Consider the following 20,926-nt stretch of genomic DNA (forward strand, 5'->3'; position numbering starts at 1 on the left):
CGGACAAACAAATGATGGTGCGTGCGAGCATCGTGTGACCTAGAGTTTTAATTCTTCCTTTTTCTCCGTTAATGAAGATTGATGTCACGAGGTAAAATGGGGAAGTGCTAAGATTCTCACGACTTGTAGGATTAAATCTCAAGACACACGTCGCACACTTCCGGGTGAGTGTTGCAGAGAGAGCAGGACTGTTTTCTTGAAATTGCATTGCGCAGGCTAGATGTGGATCTTTAAGGATATTGTGTGAAGACACTTCAGTTTTTCATTTCTTCAATTCTAAATATACATAAGTTCTGATTTGTATGGCAGTTTTTACTGGTCTTTAGTAATAATAACAATAATCCGGGATGTACATCCAGTGAATAGATCCCATGAGTGTCATGGATTATTCCGTATGTTGTATTATTTAACTGGCATAGATTATAGTTTCTTGCAGATTTTTTAATGAACGTCAGGTTTTTTTTATCGTGTTTTATTCATATATTCAGTATGTGCATCTAATTATTTACTCATTTTTGTTACTTCTGAAGTTAGCTTAAAGCGTTAATCATTTGTGGACGTCATTCCCTTTATACTCAGTATCTTGACTATCTGATTTTTTAAAATATTGTGATTACTTGCATAATTAGGAGTATTTCCTACCTCTAAAGTTAAGGTCACTGACATATCAGAGCTCATTCACTTGAGAGAGAGAGAGAGAGAGAGAGAGAGAGAGGGGTGAATGTTTTGGGTTTCGAACTGTTAGCAATGGAAGAAATTTATGAAATATAATGAACAACCAAATCAGAGGCCGAGAGAGAAGTAAAAGCATGTCGCCGGTTACCGGACTTTACTCTGGCCTGCATTCCACTGGGGTCTGAGATGCGGTACATGAGAAGGGAGGGATGAAGGGGGTTGCTCCTCGCCTCCGGTATTCAACGTCGAATATGACAAGACTTTGTTCGCATATTTAGCGTTTTTAATTTAAGTAAAGCCTAAATATTAAATGGAACTCATTCGAAACTTTCTGCTCTTACTAGACACGGTTTCTTTGTAATAAAAATCTTCTGTTTTCTGTATCGAAAGACAGAGAGGAAAGGTATTTTAATATGTTTACTCTGTATAATCAAAAGCAGGACAGATTTTCGAAGGCCCCTGATACTCATTTCACTGTAAAAAAAAAAATTGTTGGAAATGTGAGAAAGTGATTCGATAGTTACGAGAAACAACTCATATCGGAGAATTACTGTCGACGGCTTCGAAACTCTAGAAATGGTAAATTTGTCCTGGCACGTTTGATTAAAAAAATAAATACAAAAATAAAAATTGCTCATCTAAAGAACACTTGAAGTAAACATCGGATATACTATATAGTACATACAGGCGTTGAATCCCCGTGACCCAAGCCATAAGGTGATGATACTTGTAATGAAATTTCTCATAAGTAACATTATTGAAGTAGGAAAGAAATGTATAATTGCATTTGTTAAAAATATATACATAAACACATCGTCTATGTTGAATGGATAAGAAACGGAACGCTGAAATACTGTAAAACCCACAACAAAGATTGTAACTTGCTTTTCGTCACACCTATTTAGAAAATATCAAAAGGCTACTATTCACCTCCCAAGTAGCTAATTCACCAGTAGATCCATTTCAGGAGAATTTCTCTTAACAACGCGTGCTATAGTTTTTATCAAATATCCTAAACAATGAACGCGGCCGTTGGAATACAATGGATGAAGTTACCCAACCTTTTCGGTCGGTATTAAGTACTCGGAAAAGTGGGGCTGGTGGTTCATGGAAAGATGACAGCCATTTCGTATAAAAATTCCGGTGTGTGTGTGTGTGTGTGTGTGTGTGCTCGCGCATGCTTCGCGTCACATAACATCAAATTGTTAGGATAAAAAATCTGCCTGAATAATCCCTTGACGTAGCAATAAATGAACAATCATGCCGCCTTTAAATGATTTAGGATACAATTAACAGCTCGCCTACATCACTTCCAAAAAACGCCAAAAAGCGACGATTCTGGTGTTTTCGCTTCTAAAGCTGATAAATAACGATGACTCATTACACATCAATGCGATGAATAATCGTCAGGGGACGAACAATCTCCGACTGAATCTTAGTGAGATTTGTAAGCTTTACTTTATAGGTCCCAACGGATAACCTTAGTGCTTTAGCCTTATATATATATATATATATATATATATATATATATATATATATATATATATATATATATATATATATATATATATACATATATATATATATATACTACATATAGAAATATATATATACGTATATATATATATATAGTATATATAATATATATATATATATATATATATACTACATATAGAAATAGAAATATATATACGTATATATATATATATATATATATATATATATATATATATATATATATATATATATACTACATATAGAAATAATAATTTATTTGTGGACAACTTGTGTTTACAATCAATCCTCGAAGTAAAGTAAGCTAGTGTTTTCTATAAAAGGTTATCTTTACATTTTCTGTTCGTTAGCCCTGCGTGGCCCCTTAGTCAGTTTCCGCAAGTTCGCACCGCACAAGGTGTAGATTTTAAATAGATTCAAAATTTTTATTACTTAATTGCTTCTTTCAAAAAACCCGGCACGCAGACTATGACAATGGGTACAATTAGATAAATGCGGATTTGTTTCTCCATTTTAAGACTCAAGCTACTATTAATATTTTTTAATTATGATTATTGTTGATTTTAATGCTGATACATTCCAAGTACATTATCCTTATTATTACTATTATTTGTCGTTAAGATATTCATTATTGTCATTGTTTTTTAAATCTGTATTAAACAACTAATTCTGAAATACTGATGATAAGGAGAAATCACAAAACAAAACACAAATACCAGGAAGCCACCAAACACAATGCTGCCTTTTTCCACCCAATATTCTCTGATCAGACATCATTGACAAGAGATGTAATATCTCTTATTGATGCAGAGCGTCTTCTTCACTTTTCCCGGGGCCTTAATTGCAAGGTTTCTGCACGAATTAATCTCATCTCTCTCTCTCTCTCTCTCTCTCTCTCTCTCTCTCTCTCTCTCTCTCTCTCTCTCTCTCTCTCTCTCTCTCTCTCTCTTGGGTGTTAATGGAGTTGCTACATTACACGTATCTCTGGTTAATAATTTTTTTTTCGTCGCATCCCTTGTACTTTTTTGTGAATACGAAATTCATTTTCACCTCTTAAGCCTGTTCATTATAGTATGATTTATTTTTTCGTTATTTTTGTTTTTTGTGGCTATAAGCTGTGAGTTTTTTTTTTATTCATAGACAAAAGTTAACATCTGTAACACATTCATCTGAGAGAGAGAGAGAGAGAGAGAGAGAGAGAGAGAGAGAGAGAGAGAGAGAGAGAGAGAGAGAATTCCTTTTTGACAGCTTCAACTCCGATGGTGAATATCTCGTGAAAGAAATGCCGAGAACCATCATGGAAGTTATAAAAAGAAATGTGTTATTTGGCCCATGCAGCGAAGGAGTGATCACGCACTTTGGGAATCGATCATCTGCAAACCAGTTTTTGAGTCTGAATTTCCCAGAGACTCGCTCTTGCATTACGGAAGTGTGTCAGTGACCTAAGGAAGAACATGTCGTTGCATGAATCGCGTGTTTGCGAAGCAGTCTTTGATTCTTCATCTTTTACTCACTTGCATAGCACACACACACACACACACACACACACACACATATATATATATATATATATATATATATATAATATAATATATATAATGTACCACACACAAACACACACACACACATATGTATGTATGTATATATATATATATAGTATATATATATATATATATATATATATATATATATATATATATCTCGTTTTTATAACAACCTCATGACCTCTTAACTCTTCGATGTCCTCACACTTTATAGTTATGCTTGCCTTTGAATGACTCGAATTCGTTTTGGAAATACCTCGTATCTACTCAAGGTAGATACGAGTGAGGTTGCCTTAACTCACCATGCTTTAACCTGAAAGATAAGACTGTTTTAATTTAGCTCGCATGCTCATTCATCTGCTGAATTTATAATCTCTCCTCTCTCTCCTCTCTCTCTCTCTCTCTCTCTCTCTCTCTCTCAGACACAGCAGATCATGCTTGGTATTTACGACAGTAGTAGAGCAATAGATATCTATTAGATTTCCAAAAGGCTTTTGACAAAGTTCCAAACAAGAAACTAATGACTAAAGTTAGAGCTTAAGGAATTGTAGGAGAAATAGCAGACTGGATCGAAGACTGGCTGACTAATAGAATACAAAGTCGTAATAAACGGTGAAGAATCAGAATGGGCAGTTGAGACAAGCGGAGTTCCTCAGGGTTCTCTCCTTGGCCCACTTTTGATTTACATTAATGAAATTGATGTAAGCTTAACTAGCAGGATAGCCAAATTTGCAGATGACACAAAACTAGGTGTAAATGCTCCAGACCCAGAGACAGTAGAAAGTTTACGAAATTATCTAAAGAAAATAGGAGAGTGGTCAAAAAGATGGCAAATGCCTTTCAACTTGGATAAGTGTTGTGTTACAAACAGGAACAAACAACCAAGTCAGTTACATGCTGGTTGGGAATGACATGAATAGTGTGGAACACGAAGAGGACCAAGGACTTAAAATTCACAAAACAGTGCATAAAAGCTGGAAAGAAGGCACAGAAACTAGTGGGATACATAAAGAGGCAGTTCAAATACAGACACAAGGAAACATTGCTGCAGTTCTACACAGCAATAGTTAGACCTCATCTTGAATATGCAGTACGGTTTTGGTCACCAACACTAAGAAAGGACATAGATAGATTAGGAGTACAAGCAAGAGCCACAAAGTTAATTCTATCCATTGGGCAAATAGGTTACCAAATACGACTAGAGCGCCTGAACATGTATGGCTTAGAAACACGACGATTTCGAGGACAACTAATAGAAACATTTAGAATACTGAAAGGCATGGCAAAAGTAGACAGTAACCTATTTACGTTAAACAAAAACCAGACAAGAAATAACGGATGGAAACTACAACTGAGGAGATACAACACTGTGGAAGAGTTTAAAAGAAAGCTAGACAAAATCATTAGGACACTGAATGAACAGTAAACCCTGCTCCTTGAGAAAAGTGAGCACAAGACGTCTTATATATATATATATATATATATATATATATATATATATATATATATATATATATATATATATATATATATATATATAATTATTTATTTATTATTAGAAACTTGTCAAATGAAGAGAATACGAAATTGTATCAGACTACTATGTGGTGTAGGTGTAACGATCCGCACCCCATTCTGTTCATTAACATGAGTAGCAAGAGTAGTAACTGGAATCCGGTACTGTCCTGTATTACAATTAGGTTAACGCAGATGTTTTGAGTCCGTGAGGCAAATGTTAAAAGGAAGTTTATCTTTATGAAGCTTTCTAGAATTGTATTTGTGGACGAGTTTTAGAAGTCACTGCTGAAGAGTCGATTTCATGCCATTAATCGGAAATATACCGACACCTTCTCTCTTGAAAACTTCTTAGCTCAAGGCTATATATTTATGCATTTTGGTATATGTACTCTACCGTACTACAATATCTTATATATATATATATATAATCATATATATATATATTAATATAAATCAATCTTATATATTAATAACTATATATATATATATCTATATAATATTCTATACATATATCTATAGTACTTATCTTATACTATGACCTGGAAGCTAAGGTGAAACGAGTGTTTATGGACTGCCAAATGTTAATCTTTTTCTATGTAGGCCATAAAGACACATCCAAGTTCATAAATTTAAATATACAAATACACATCCAAGTTCATAAATTTAAATATACAAAGCTGATCACGCGATCAGGCCTTAGAAGCTCGCGTCAAGTCTGTTTTCTCTTAGCTAAGAGTCACAAGAGTAGGCCTAATCCGAAGAGAAAGTTTGCGGAGAGCTGATTAGTAGAATTGTCACATTTAATCTCCAGGCCAGATTTCATCTATGAGACATTGTATTCTCTCATATAGGAATGTTGGAGAGAGAGAGAGAGAGAGAGAGAGAGAGAGAGAGAGAGAGAGAGAGTTCGACGCATGATGGAGGATTTGTGACAGACTACTGGGAATGTTAGGCGTTATGTATCAAGAGGGGGGAAAAGACGTTCTAATAAAAAATTGTGCACTTTCGCTAACGAAGTTCGCGTGTGTCTGTGTTAATGTTTTCTGATTTTAACAGAGGTGGAACAATAAAGAAATAAACCAGTAGTAACGGAAAGAAAAGCGTTCAATTTCACTTTTTCTTGAGCTAGTGTGAAACTAAATGGCCCGTAAGGCAACGGAACTAGAGAATTACAATAACAACGGAATTACCCTCCTCCTAAAGTAACTTACAGAGCACCACTAAATTACCGACTTCCAATTCTCAGTAACAAACGAAGAATTCAACAAATTGTATAGAAGCGTGTTAGGGTTACGGGTTGAGTATCTGACGGAGTTTCATATACCGGACACAATCATGGTGGCCGACAGCACCTCTTGGGTTTGTAAATGAAGAACAAAGTCTATTTAATTACGTCCTGGGTTAGACATTCCCGTTGCTATTACGAAAGCAATTACTTGGTAATTACCTGTAGTTACGTGTACATTAAGTGTGTATGAAGTTATAACCTCCGAAGCTGAGCGTTAATTGTAAAGGCTTGAGCTTTGCGCAAATTAGTAAAAACATTGTATTTTATTTTTTCATGTAGTTAGGCTTACCATTGCAAGGTACGCGGTTCGATTATTTGTATGTCACCCCCAATTGACCCAGCATGGAATGGATTCCAGTATCAGCTAGGATCAAGAAAGAGGGCACTTGGCCAGCCGCTTTTTTTCCCCTAGATATTTGTGAGTGAATGATACTAGATTTATGGCGCCCTTTCCTCAAAAGGAATAAAAAAAAAGGCTCCTCTCTCTCTCTCTCTCTCTCTCTCTCTCTCTCTCTCTCTCTCTCTCTCTCTCTCTCTATATATATATATATATATATATATATATATGCTTAAAAAATCACTGTAGATGCACGTGACTTTATAAATAAGCGAATACCACAGGAAAAATAATAGTCAGAAATCCAAGCGCTTTCGTCTTTACTCAGACATCGTCAAGGAGTTAATCATTAACTCCTTGACGATGTCTGAGTAAAGACGAAAGCGCTTGGATTTCTGACTATTATTTTACTGGTGGTATTTGCGCTTATATATATATATATATATATATAATATATCTATATATATATATATATATAATACACACATATATATTAGTGAATCGTTCACAAGCACACACAAACACACATACATACTTACACACACACACACACAAAATACCTGTTGAGGTACCAATAATAGTTCAATGGCCAATGGTTCTCGCCGGCCTACCACCAACAGTTGACCCATCTGTAAATGGGTTCCAGCGGCAACTGGAAGTGAAGAAAAGGGGTATAAGGTAGGCAACCCCATCTCTTTGGACTTGATTTATGCATACATAAAAATATCTATGTCCGCAGTGTACATGGGTGTGTTAGTGAAACATTTACGAATTTATCATAAGGATGTAAAAATATCGGAATGTTTAACACGTTTACGAGTTTAAAAGTAAATGGAATTCTAGACCTGGCATTGCATTACTGTCGCGTAATTTACTATAGATCGGCAAAAGAAGAAATTATACAAGTACGCCGAAGAAGGCAGCGCTCATTCTTCAGATATATTTGATATTCCATCACTGATCGATGTCGCCCTTTACTTACCATTGTTGAAGTGACAGCGTATTATATTGAGACTGAATTCACGCTTTCCGGCGGCGGGCGACTTCCTGTCTTTTGACGGAGGGAAGGCTGCCGGCGAGTCCGTCAGGCCGTCAGTGCGTCCATCATGTCGAAAGTCGTATTCGAAAGTCTAGCGATGAATAAATTTGGCAGCAGGAATGATGGCGTCGTGAACGAATAGAAGTGAAACACTGAACTGCTTTGCAACTATTCTCTAACTGATTACGTGTCAGCAGGCGTTGAATCGTGCGAAGAGTGGTCGAAAAATGAATGTTATCTGATAAAGTTTCTGGTTTCAGACATTTTTAACTCTTGATGGGTATCTCCAGGGAAAAGCGATCATTTTTCCGTAATAGTTATTGAGAATTAATGTGCATGTTTCACAATGGCCAGTTACCTTGCTTTCAACCTGCTCCTGCATTTTATTGCTGCTGTTGTGATCATCATTAGTAGTCGGTACTAGGGCCAGGACCACTATTGTTTTTGTCTTTGGAAGAATTATAAATTTCAGCCTCACAAAATTAATAAGTTGTTGCCTTTGTATTCTTTATACAAAGTTAGCGGTTCTTACTGTTGTGTTAGCCTTCATAGAGAGAGAGAGAGAGAGAGAGAGAGAGAGAGATTCATGGCAAACCTTAACCTCGCAAGTTCGTGAGTCGTCTCTTGAACTTTCTATTTCCCGCGGCGTTGGGATATGGTTTTGGCACGGACCGTGGCCGAACAAATTTGACACGGCGGTTTATATATGACTTGATAATTATTTGTTTTCCTTTTCAACTGTTATTACGTAGGGATATGGCTTTCGAATTTCAGATAAACCATCCTCACTTCTTGACTTTCGCCTGACTGTAAGCTAACTTCAGTTAAACATCTTAAATTAGCTTAGCGTTTTCTTAAGTTTAGCGTTTTAATTTTGTTTTAAAACTGACTCTGAGAAATCTTACTTAAGGAAGCGGTGCCGACTTGAGATTGTCAGGAGAAACTGCAGAGATTGAGAATTTGGAAGTGCTTTTAAGAGGTGATACTTGAAAGTAAATGCGAGGAAGAGTAAGGTCACGAGTGCAAATGGAAACTAGGAAGACAGAGTAATGAATGTTGACATGGATGGTGGAAGAATGGATGTAGCTGATCAGCTCAGGTGTTTGAGACGACGACGACGACGATAGGATGCGACAAGAGGTTCAATCAGAGACAGGCGAAACGTGGAATGCGGCAGGGTGCGTAAAGAGACTTGGGAGAGACTTGGAATGTATGAAAGAATTGCTGGAGTGTTTCTCCTTATAGAAGTGGAGTGTACTGCTGAGCGAAAATTAAGGAAAAAAGGTTCAGCAAGTTGAAATTAACACTTTTTTCATCCTGTCGAAATTAAGTTTGTTGTGTGCAGTGTGGTGTATGAAGTATTGAAAGGGAATGCAGTGTGGAAAAAGTTTAGCACAAGTGAAGGGATGGATAAGTGTTTTGATATGTTTTGGTCATGTTCCAGGAGAGGACAGGATGATTGATGGGTGAAAAGTTTATGCAATTTGGAAGTGGAAGGCCTACAAAGTGCTGGACAGATGAAAATATATTAGCACGGGAGGTCTTTAATATTCAGAGACCGCAAGATATTGTGCAGGACTAGGGGAATAACACTGTTCAAGGGAGTTGGGTTTTCGACGCGGTTTGAAAAAGGGCACCTGGCCAGCAATTTCGTCTCAAAAGATTTGCTGAGAACCAGGTTCGGTAACTCTTGGCGCCAGCCCCTTTAAGGGAAACATACATGTGATTATGTATATATATAATTTAATTTTATACCAACACCGTGTCATATAAAAGCATTAAGCTACAAATGTCCTTTAATTTCCAATTCGCTGTACCTCGAAAATAATGTTTTCATATATGTTAACCGAAAGGGAATTTTTAATTGATAATAAGTTAGTCGCCTCGTGAGATCGATCCAGCAACAGACCAGAACTCAGGACTGCAGTGACGAGCCTGAGACCACACGGCAGTGTTAAGTTCTGGTCTGTCGCTGGATCGATCCCAGGAGACGACGAACTTATTATCAACTAAAAATTCCCCTTCGGTTACCATATAGACATATAGGAAAACATATTATTTTCGAGGTACACGAATTGGATATTAAAGGACATTTGTAGCTTAATGCTCATATATATATATAAAATAGGGGATTGATAAGTTATATATAATATATTGTATATATATATATATATATATATATATATATATATATATATGTACACACACACACAAACACACACATATATATATATATATATATATATATATATATATATATTATATATATGTACACACACACACACACACACACACACACATATATATATATATATATATATATATATATATATATATATATAAATATATACACAGACATATAGTATGAATATCTTTATGAGGATCTCGTCTTGGTTGCGTTCATGTTGTTTCTAAACGTATTATGTAGAGAACAACATAGATATTCATACTATATGTCTGTGTATATATTTATATATATATATATATATATATATATATATATATATGTATATATATATATATATATATATATATTATATATATATGTGTGTGTGTGTGTGTACACACACACACAAACACACACACACACACACACACACACACACACACACACACACACATATATATATATATATATATATATATATATATATATATATATATATATATATATAAATATATACACAGACATATAGTATGAATATCTATGTTGTTCTCTACATAATACGTTTAGAAACAACATGAAGCAACCAAGACGAGATCCTCATATAGCGTAACAATCAGAGACCAACCAACAAAGCCTTAGAGATGAAACGTGCACGTCATGTGGGTGAGTATAATGAGCACCCATGCATTGACTGGCCACGGCAATGACATAATATCCTTATAATTGTAAGTGGGAGATGTGTCGGTAAAGCGGTTAAGGCCCATTTTCGGCGGTAGCAGGGCCGACGATGCACTACTGACTGCTATGCATAACGGTGTTCCTGAAGGCTTCAATTGTTATGCAGCAATCCTTTATCATTCTTTATTCTTTTAATGTTTTAAATACTGTTAATCGTCTAATTCAGAAATACTTCTGCTCTTCATCGTTATTATTGTTATTGATGCTGATAGAAGAATCTTAGCATAGTTAATACTTGATACAAAGGATTTAGTATTCTTAGGAGTCCCAGCTGGAGTTCCTGTAAACATAATGCCTTTTGCCTTCTGCAGCTATTCCGCTGTTCGCAGATTATTATTTGTTATTTCCACAGGTTAACCCTCGATTGTTCTTTGCGATGTCTTGCCCGAGAGATAAATATAACTGGTAATTCTCTGGACAATATCCTCATTTCCCCGAATTTTATGACTTTTCATGAACATCCGTAGCTACATAAAACTTTCATGATTGATTTCTTTGAAAATCTTGACTACATTTATTTACTTTCTTGCCGGTTTACTCACTTGCTCACCAGACCATAAGAACGAAAGAAAAGAATTTTATTTTACCTTCAAAAGAAGCGGAGCAACCGGAAGCGGCGTTTCCAGAAAGCGTAACTCTGCTTTTGTTCCCTTTTTATTCTTCTTCTCTTCACAGGGGCGCTCATTAAATGATGAAAATAACTATAATTACTTTGGTTCAGATGGAACGGTGTGCGACTATGACCGTGACTCCGAAGTGTTTCGGTTTATTATTTTACAATCCACCCTTAATTAGTCAGTGTAATAATTTGTATATATATATATATATATATATAACTATATATTATATATATAATACACAAACACACATATATACTGTGTGTGTGTGTTGAGTGTTTTAAAGTGTGACTGTGTGGAGCCCTGTAGTTAATATCTGAATCTTGTTTTATTTTTGTGTTATAACTTTTATGTTGTAACGCTCAAGAGATTTCGGTGTTATATTTCATGAAGTTGTTCGGTGTCAGCCTGTTTGAGAGCCCCCTTTTTATTTATTTTTTTATTTTTTTTTTACAAAACATCTATACTAAGATATCTATTTCATTTATTAGGTTATACAATCTAAGTCTAATGAATTATTTGGGTTTATTATTACCATTATCCTTTGAAACTCAAAACACGACTGTAAAGCTCACACACACAGACGCGTAAAGACACTTGACAATCGATCAAACATAGGAAGGTTAAACCAGAGTCGCTGGAATATAATCCTCTTACTTTTATTTTATGGTCTTTGATACCGATAAGCGTGAACACGATTCATTGATTTTTACTGGAGATTTCGACTGGCGTTATCGGAAGGGATTTCCAAATGCTCGGCTGTCTTGAGTTCTAAGTTTTAGTTATTATATTTTTATGGGAACTGTTATGAAGCCTTGAAGGTGAAGAGTGAAATGCTCTCTCTCTCTCTCTCTCTCTCTCTCTCTCTCTCTCTCTCTCTCTCTCTCTCTCTCTCTATATATATATCTATATATATATATATATATATATATATATATATATATATATATATATATATAGATATAGATATGACTATGCACTTTTATATATTTACAATTTTTTTTGACGTAAGACGCAACCATGCAAAACCCGCAGAGTTCGAAGTCGTTCCGAATGTTGTATGGAGTGTTTGAAGGCGTTCTACGAGAGGCCTCTCTTTCACATAAATACACAATCTCTATTCGATCTGAAACTCCCACACGCACGGATACCATGGTCTAGGTAATATACCTAGACCGTGACACACACGAACAAATACACTTTGTAGCAATGTGATCGTTCGTACCGGAAAAGGTCAGAGTTAGGTTTCCCCTAAAAAAAAAATCTAACGCAATGTGCGGCTATGATTAACATCAATGATTGTTCACTTTATTTAAAATAACTTTATTTTGGTGTGTAGATATTTCCATAGTTTGTTAACGATCGAAAATGGCCCTCGGACGGACTGAGAGTTGTCATACTTCAGTATATAATGTGGTGGAATCCTTTTTTTCGACGTCTTAACCTTCATGAAACAGATGCCGTCTTGATCATTAGTCATTTTCACCTCGGGTCATTTGTATCGATAGTCGTCATTCAAGAACAGTAATTTCGTGGATGCTTTGCTACCAAGGTATATAGAATAATGTCTATATACCTTGCTTTGCTACATTGCCGTCACATACGATGCTTTACAGTAAAATTATTTTCATTAAGTGCTGTTATTTCTACTTATTAGATTCAGTCGTTATTTTAGTTTTCTGAAAATTGTGTCGGCTTTGTGTGTCCGTCTGCACTTTGTCTGTCAGCCCTCAGGTCTTAAAAACTACTGAGGCTTCAGGGCTGCAAATTGGTATGTCGATCATCCACCTTCCCTTCATCAAACATACCAAAATGCAGCCGTCTAGCCTCAGTTGTTTTTATTCTATTTAAGGTTAAAGTTAGCTATGATCGAGCCTCTGGCACCACAACATCAAAGGCCACCACGTCCGGCTGAGAATTTCAAGGGCCGCGACTCATACAGCAATATATACGTTGTAGCGGCTGTAGAGAAAACGTGATTGCGCCGAAGAAACTACGGCGTATTTGTAACTTGTTTTATTTGTGGGCAAAAGAAAGTGTTCTGAAATTGTTTGCATTTTTCAATTAGCTACCCAAAGCAAACAACTGCGGATCCTGAGTTTTATGATTTCCATTATTCATTATGAGCATAATAAAGACGAACTCCTCAGCGTGGATTTGAATCACTAACCTACTATAGCATGCTATGCCAGCACTATATCCACTCAGTCAATGAAGACTTGAGGCGCGAAACTAGACATGCTACTGAATACATTGTGGAATCATAACGGTACTACTGTACCCATATTTATGGTTGTAGTAATTCCCCTCTCCGCCATAGATCTGGGTACGGTAAGCCTGCCATGATTCAAAGTAGCCCTACTTGCAATAGTGCAGATGGTTTCACGCTTTTTGTCCCCGTTGTGGCTTAGCGGAGGTAATGTTGGCCTGGCAAATCAAAAATCACTGGTTCAAATCCTCAAAGGAGGCTTGTCTTTATCATTCATATTATTCCAATAGCTTCGCTGTAACTGTGCTGGGGTATAGAGTAACATATACTAAGCATTCTGTCAAAAGTTAAGACTGAAATGTCAACTATTACACTTCTTTTGTAGTATCTCTGGCTAGCAATAGCAATGTCGATGACGATGCCGTGGATTTCTGTCCCTTCCGGTATTTCGAGCTGAACATCATGAGTACTACTTGTAACACGAAAATGTTCAAGTTTTATTCTTGAATCCGGTCATGGCTGGTGGTTGACTGTTGCAGCTATGCTGTTTCCCCCGTGGAACGCAATTTTTTTTTTTTTTTTTTCTTTCAAATGTTTCACCATTGTACCACTGTGGAGAAAAACGTTGTTGGCATTTTACCTCTCAAGCGAGACATATATGACAATAATTTCCTCGTAGTCACTCGTGCGGGCCACCAGTTGCCATTGAATGGATCGTTATTTTTGTCATAGTTTCACTAGGTAACGTCTCCATTACTCTATAAATAATTCGTATATTCCTGCAGACTGTTTAGAACGTTTTGGTTGTCGTATCTCTCATTTTCATTTAGTTGATACTTCATCGTTGTGATATTCAACTTAACAACGTTAACAGGTATATTACAATTATTTACTCATTTGACGTGTGAACGCTTGCAAGACAAACGAAATCTGCGTGAAAGCTATTTCGGTCCACTGGCAATTCTAGTATTTAAACTATAATTATTCTTAAAATTAAACTTCATTTCAATCTGCAATCAGAATATGCTTGTGTACTCTCTAACTTAGCTTTACCTTCTGCAAGCCAGTTTCCAGTAAAGGAAGAAATGCTATATATACGATTAGACAGGAAAACGACAAGAGAGCGGAAATTGTAAGGAATAGATTGGACAACACAATTCTTTAGTTTTTTCTTGATGATAATATAGTTATACCCTAAGCTTCCATGCATACATAAATGAACACACACACACACACATATATATATATATATATATATATATATATATATATATATATATATATATATATATACGTATATATAACTACACTGGCTGTTTCAGGCGGGATCCTTGACCGGCTAAGTGCCAGTCGACAGCTGGGGAGAGAGAGAGAGAGAGAGAGAGAGAGAGAGAGAGATCTTTGTCTGTGTCAGCTTATGGTTAAGCCTGTAAAGGTCTGTACATATGGGAAGTAAAGTGGTATCGTGGTATCAAAAGAGGTAAAGTGGGTCGTGGGCCACATATTAGACTCTTTTGACAAACGGAGGTGCTCGTTCAGTGGCAAACTCTGCCGAGACTTTGTTGGAAGGCGAATCCATCAGGGCAGGGTATCACTTCGGGAAAATGGATAGCACGATACAAAGGGGTTTTAAAAAAAGATCAAGAAGAACTGCTAAATGTGTAAAGGTAAATGGATTTTTTTTAACAATGGTGCACGAAGCATGTAGTGGTTAATGCATGTTACAAAGTAAAAAATTCGTTCGCTACATTACGCAGCGATTGTAAGCCCTTTTTGATGTGTACTAGAGTTCTATCTTTTGGTGTTCGGTCTTTCCAGCGTAAGTTAAACCGTGGACTCTTTTCTTCCGTGTGGGTTTCTGTTAGAGAGAAAGTGAGAAAGAGATTTGCTTTACCTGGGAAGTTTCCTCGATAAGGCAAATCTTTCGAAAGGGATTCATATAGAGACTATACACGCGCCTTCTCTTCCCTAGATGAAGCCCGCGCCTGAATTTCGGCTCTCCTTTGTGCTTTGTAGTCGAACAGCCAGATTCCATGTGATACACACAACACACACACCACACACACACACACACACATATATATATAATATATATATATAATATATATATATAATATATATATATATATATAACATACATATACAAAACAGACATTCATAGAATACACCGGACACTTTCTGGATACACTTGTCACTGCAAAGCCTGGAGATCACTGAAGAAATAATGACGAAATTTTATATAAATATATATATAGATATATATATATATATATATATATATATATATATATATATTATATATATATAATTATTACATCATCGTGATTCATATAAATCATTCGAGCTACAAATGTCCGTTAATATCTAATTCGCCCTACCTCGGAATGATATATTTTCATATATGTACCGAAGGGGAATTTTTAGTTGATAATAATTTCGTCCCCTCATGGGATCGAACCACCGTCCAGTGGACGGGAACGAAATCAAGAACGGCCAGTGACGTTATCAAGTCGGCCAACATATATATATATATATATATATATATATATATATATATATATATATATATATATATATATATATATCACAGAATGTGGCTGTTCGTCCACAAAGCACCAAGGAGAGCAGAAATTCAGGTGGTGGCTTAGTCTACAGAGCAGAGGGCGCGGGTTTTGTCTCGATATGTCAGACCTTACCGAAAGACTGCCTTACCGAGGAAAACTTCCTGAGATAACAAATTTTACATATATATGTGTAAGTATGGCTATGTGTGTATACAATTATATATTACATACTGAATATATTATACATGTATGTATATACATACATATATATGTATTATATATATAGTATGTGTATATACACGCACACACACTTATGTATGTATATATCTATATTATGTAGTAATATTATATAGATATATATATATACATATATATATATGTTTTTATTAGTATTATTTTATTTTTAATCGGTGTACCTAGTAGTGCTGAAAGCCCATCTGCTCTATTTATAATTTCTGTTTGTGTATTGTTTAGATTCTTCTGTTTCCTGCAATTGTGTTCAAAGAACAAATGTTGAAGTCTCTATTTCAATATCGTCGCTATTGTTAAGAGTTCTTTTTTTTATTATTAATGATATGGCAATATCGGTGTATTGTTATATCATCTCGGTAATGTGTAGTAATTGAATTCAGTTACAGTTTTGGAGGAAGGAAAGAAATGCGTGTATTAATTAGTCGTATATTTCATTTAATATAAATTCATCCCTTTCCTTCCTCTGTCTCTGTCTATCTGTCATGCACCGCGGAATATCTGTATTTAACAGAGCAAAAATTTTTTCATGAAATTTTAGTTCAGAGCAGAAAGATCAACTTTTACGGTAGTTTGGACATTTAATTCAGAAGAGAGAGAGAGAGAGAGAGAGAGAGAGAGAGAGAGAGAGAGAGAGAGATTCGGTTTCACTGGTATTCAGTATTCACTCTGCAATTGTGACGCGATTACTGTTGTAACGTATTTCAACGTTCATTTTCTATTATACAGTAGAAGTTGGCCTCGGTTACCCGAATTATTTTTTTATGTCGCATGTGACCCGCCGTTATTTCGTAAACTATCTCTGCTAAATCGTCTTTGATGTGGCTAAGAGTATCTTGTCTATGTATTTCTAATGACTAAACTGCTGGTATTTAGTATGTGGTATCTGTATATACTGAAATGGAGACGTGATAGTTGTAAACACCTAATTGTGTGTTTGTTACTCATACTTGTCAAGTTGCCAACTCTTGCTACTTGTATTCACTAAGTGAATTTATTCATTTCAGGGTGCATGAACGTATATTGGGCTTGGTTACACGCGAGTATTTGAAAACTGGGAGAACGATACTAGCTTGTACTTCATGTTTTGTCATGGGAGAGTAATTCTGGAACCTTTGATTTCCTTGAGCTCGTTTTGTTCGTAGCTTCATAGTCTCCCTCGGGTTTTACTGCTTACGAGTATTTTGACCATGTTGTTCCCTTGACGAGGTTCCATGATTGCTGCCAGTTCAGCAGAATTCATGGTTTGATGGCTAGACATTGTCTTAAAACAAAACCAATATGTCTTCGGGATAGAAATTTGAATTCATGCCTATCTAAATGGAGTATATATATATACTTATATATATATATATATATTAATATATATATATATATATATATCTAAATAATAGATATATATATATATATATATATATATATATATATATATATGATTATATATATATATAATTGTGTGTATTTTCTTATTCTTGGTTTCGAAATCATCACCTTTTAAAATCATTTGTTGAGTGTCTCTTGTATGTAATTTTCAATTTTTTTGTCAACAACTTTCAGTCTTTCCTTCTCTGCCTTTGTGATAAAGCCAGCTTGAAGCGAACCAGAGTTCATTCATGAAACTGAAACAGATGAAGGAAAGGACCAGAAAGCATAGGTTCATTGAAAATATGATGTTTCCAAATAATACTTTTCAAAGCAGTGTCCGCCAGAGGCGGGAAATGTCTTTGGAAAGTATAAACCACTAGAGCAACGTTCAAGCTCTCCCGTTTTATCATTAATCAAGAGTTCCATCTCAATATCTCAATATCATTCGGGTAATTTTTTATAAAGTATTTTGATACTTAATGGAATCCTATGGAACATTTGCCAAGTTAAACCTCCTGCGAGCGATTACCACTTCTTTTTATACTTAACTCTGAGTCGAGTAATTTGTCATGATTACGTTGGGCGCTTAGTTATCTCCCAAAATAAGACAAACAACTTTTAGAACACCTTAAAACAAGTTAGCGCTGATGATGTAAAACTGTCAGGGGTAGTAACTTGCTTAGCACATGCTTTAATTTGAGTCCATTAAAAATGTTTGCGTTAGAAAAAGAATGATCCAACAAAATTCAATTGATATGTCTTATTATGAGTGAATATTTTTACGTTCGCTAAAGCTGATATACAGGCATTATTTGTTTCCTGCAAGCTACATTTTAGGTCCTTCTTTTGCGTGTGTCCGTTGGATAATTATGTTCAAAGTTTAAATGGAAAAAGTAATGTCGATTTCTTCATAAAATTGTAGTTTTTAACGTTTTCAATGAATAAGCTTAACCGTTCGTTAAGTAAATGATATTGTTATGACTTTTTGCCTTCTCGTAAGGTACTGAAGAGATTATGGCAAGCTTGGTATTTTTCCATTTTGTAGTCATTTTTTGTAACCAGTTTCAACTTGACCAGTGAGCCATGTGCTGGAGACGTTTGGCTAATTTTGACCGCACAGCAGAGAAGAAGTCTGTTTGCGACGCTAATCGGTGATATAATTGTTATTCAAATAAAACAGAATACAATTTCCATAGCTTTGTCGCTTTCTGCGTCTGAAGAGACAGAGATTACGCACCTGGCTAATTTTCATAATTTACCACTACAAGGAGAAGGTGTTTTACACTTTAGAAATTAACATTTCCCAGGAGAGAGAGAGAGAGAGAGAGAGAGAGAGAGAGAGAGAGAGAGAGAGAGAGAGAATTCTAACATAATATGTTCGAGACACCAAGAAATGGATTCGGATTCTCTTTTGCAAATAGTTTTGGATGAAGGATGCTTTTCTTCCTTTGAGTGAAAGCAAAGGAACAGGAACACAGAGGAAACCATTACAGGTGTTAAAGTCTCTCACGATTTCCTCCTCTGAGGGTGATGCGAGACGCAGGTGACCCAAATGACGGAGAGATGTTCAAGGGTGACAGTGTGCAAGCACGTGTTCCTTATTATGTAGGATAATAGTCTTTCTGATCACAGGCTGCGTGCATGTATGCGCACGAGCGCATTGAAGCGTAATGTATTTCTGTTTGATCTATCTTTTTATCTATCTACATTCAGCTGGAGTACGAGTATTTTTGATAAATTTGGAGGCTAAATATTCTGAAAAGTATGATTATGTATTATTGAACGGTTTCACTGTCAAGCACAACGAAGACTATAGTAAGTGTAATTTGCTAGACAAAGATGCCTAGATTCATCTTAATATGTGGGTTTCAGTGAGGTCTTTGCTATAGTATTTCTTCATGTTTTGTTGTTCATATTTACCTACAATGATTGTGGAATGCTCTCTGAGAACAATGACCATTACGTTCATGTAAATTATTTAATTTTTTGGAAAATGTTTGCTAGTTTCAGAGTTATGATTTTCTTCAAGTACTTGACTTAGTACTATACTGAACTTGTTTCGGGTTTTATTTGGAACCCATCTTGTATTTTACCATTCTGCTCCTTAGTTGATTTTACGCACGTTTTACAGGTTCACGGCTCATGCACTCTGATGTTCATATATTTTCTTTTCTTTCCAGGTAAGAACTAAGTCAAATAGCCAAGGAAGAACTTTCTGTCTACATTTTGAAAGAGATGTAAGTATAACAGGCATATTGCTGGTTCCTTTGCGATAATTAGAGCGTGGAGTCGCATATGGGGAATTTCAGTGGCAATATAGTAATAAGAGTAAGAAATGTATTACGTACATAAAGTCGTAACACATGACGATCATACGACTATACGTAATTATGCACGACATAAAAAGGTAAGATTTCTGGAGCGTAATTTTATTTCCTTTTTTGTAAGGGAGTCAATATATGTATCAAAATGGTGTTAGCGTAACAAGTGACATAACAGGGGATTCCGTCAAGAAAGACGACTTACTGACACACTTCCTCGAAGTTTTTGTTAAGCTTTCTACATGACTGCCACCGTTTAGTGCATTATTGTAGTAGTGGGTTTGGTTTGATGTGTGGTTTTCATACAAAATGTTTCTTATGTATTGTTGTATACTTTTTTTCCTTGTACCATACCACCTCTCTTTTAGAAGGGGTGGCGCTGAAGGGCAGAGCCTTCACGTTCTCACCATGTCTGTCCGGATGAAGTCGCTAACCCTGTCTACTTTTTCTTGACTTCAGAAGATGGTAGTATCTGCCCTCAGCTGGGTCGCCCGGTGAGCGGGCCGACTAATAATGCACCAGTCCTCTACCAATATATATACTACATATATATATATAATTAATATATATATATATATATTGATATAGTCTATATATATTATATATATATATTATATATTCTGTAGTTGTGTATATCTGGTCTGGTGGATTATGTGTATGTAAATAACCATATGAACCTCATTACAAACACGCATATGATTCAAACGAAGATGCACTTGTTCCGTAACTTGTGCAAAAGAAATCCCTAAAGGCTATACATATTTCGATCTAATCTGCGCG

General features: G+C 35.6%; 1 protein-coding gene across 1 annotated transcript in view; it reads left to right on the top strand.

Moving 5' to 3' along the window:
* Positions 1–20,926, top strand: part of LOC135220918 (protein artichoke-like) — a 175,485-nt gene that overhangs the window by 35,696 nt on the left and 118,863 nt on the right.

This window comes from Macrobrachium nipponense, chromosome 2 (genome assembly GCF_015104395.2).
Source record: "Macrobrachium nipponense isolate FS-2020 chromosome 2, ASM1510439v2, whole genome shotgun sequence".
Lineage (NCBI taxonomy): Eukaryota > Metazoa > Arthropoda > Malacostraca > Decapoda > Palaemonidae > Macrobrachium > Macrobrachium nipponense.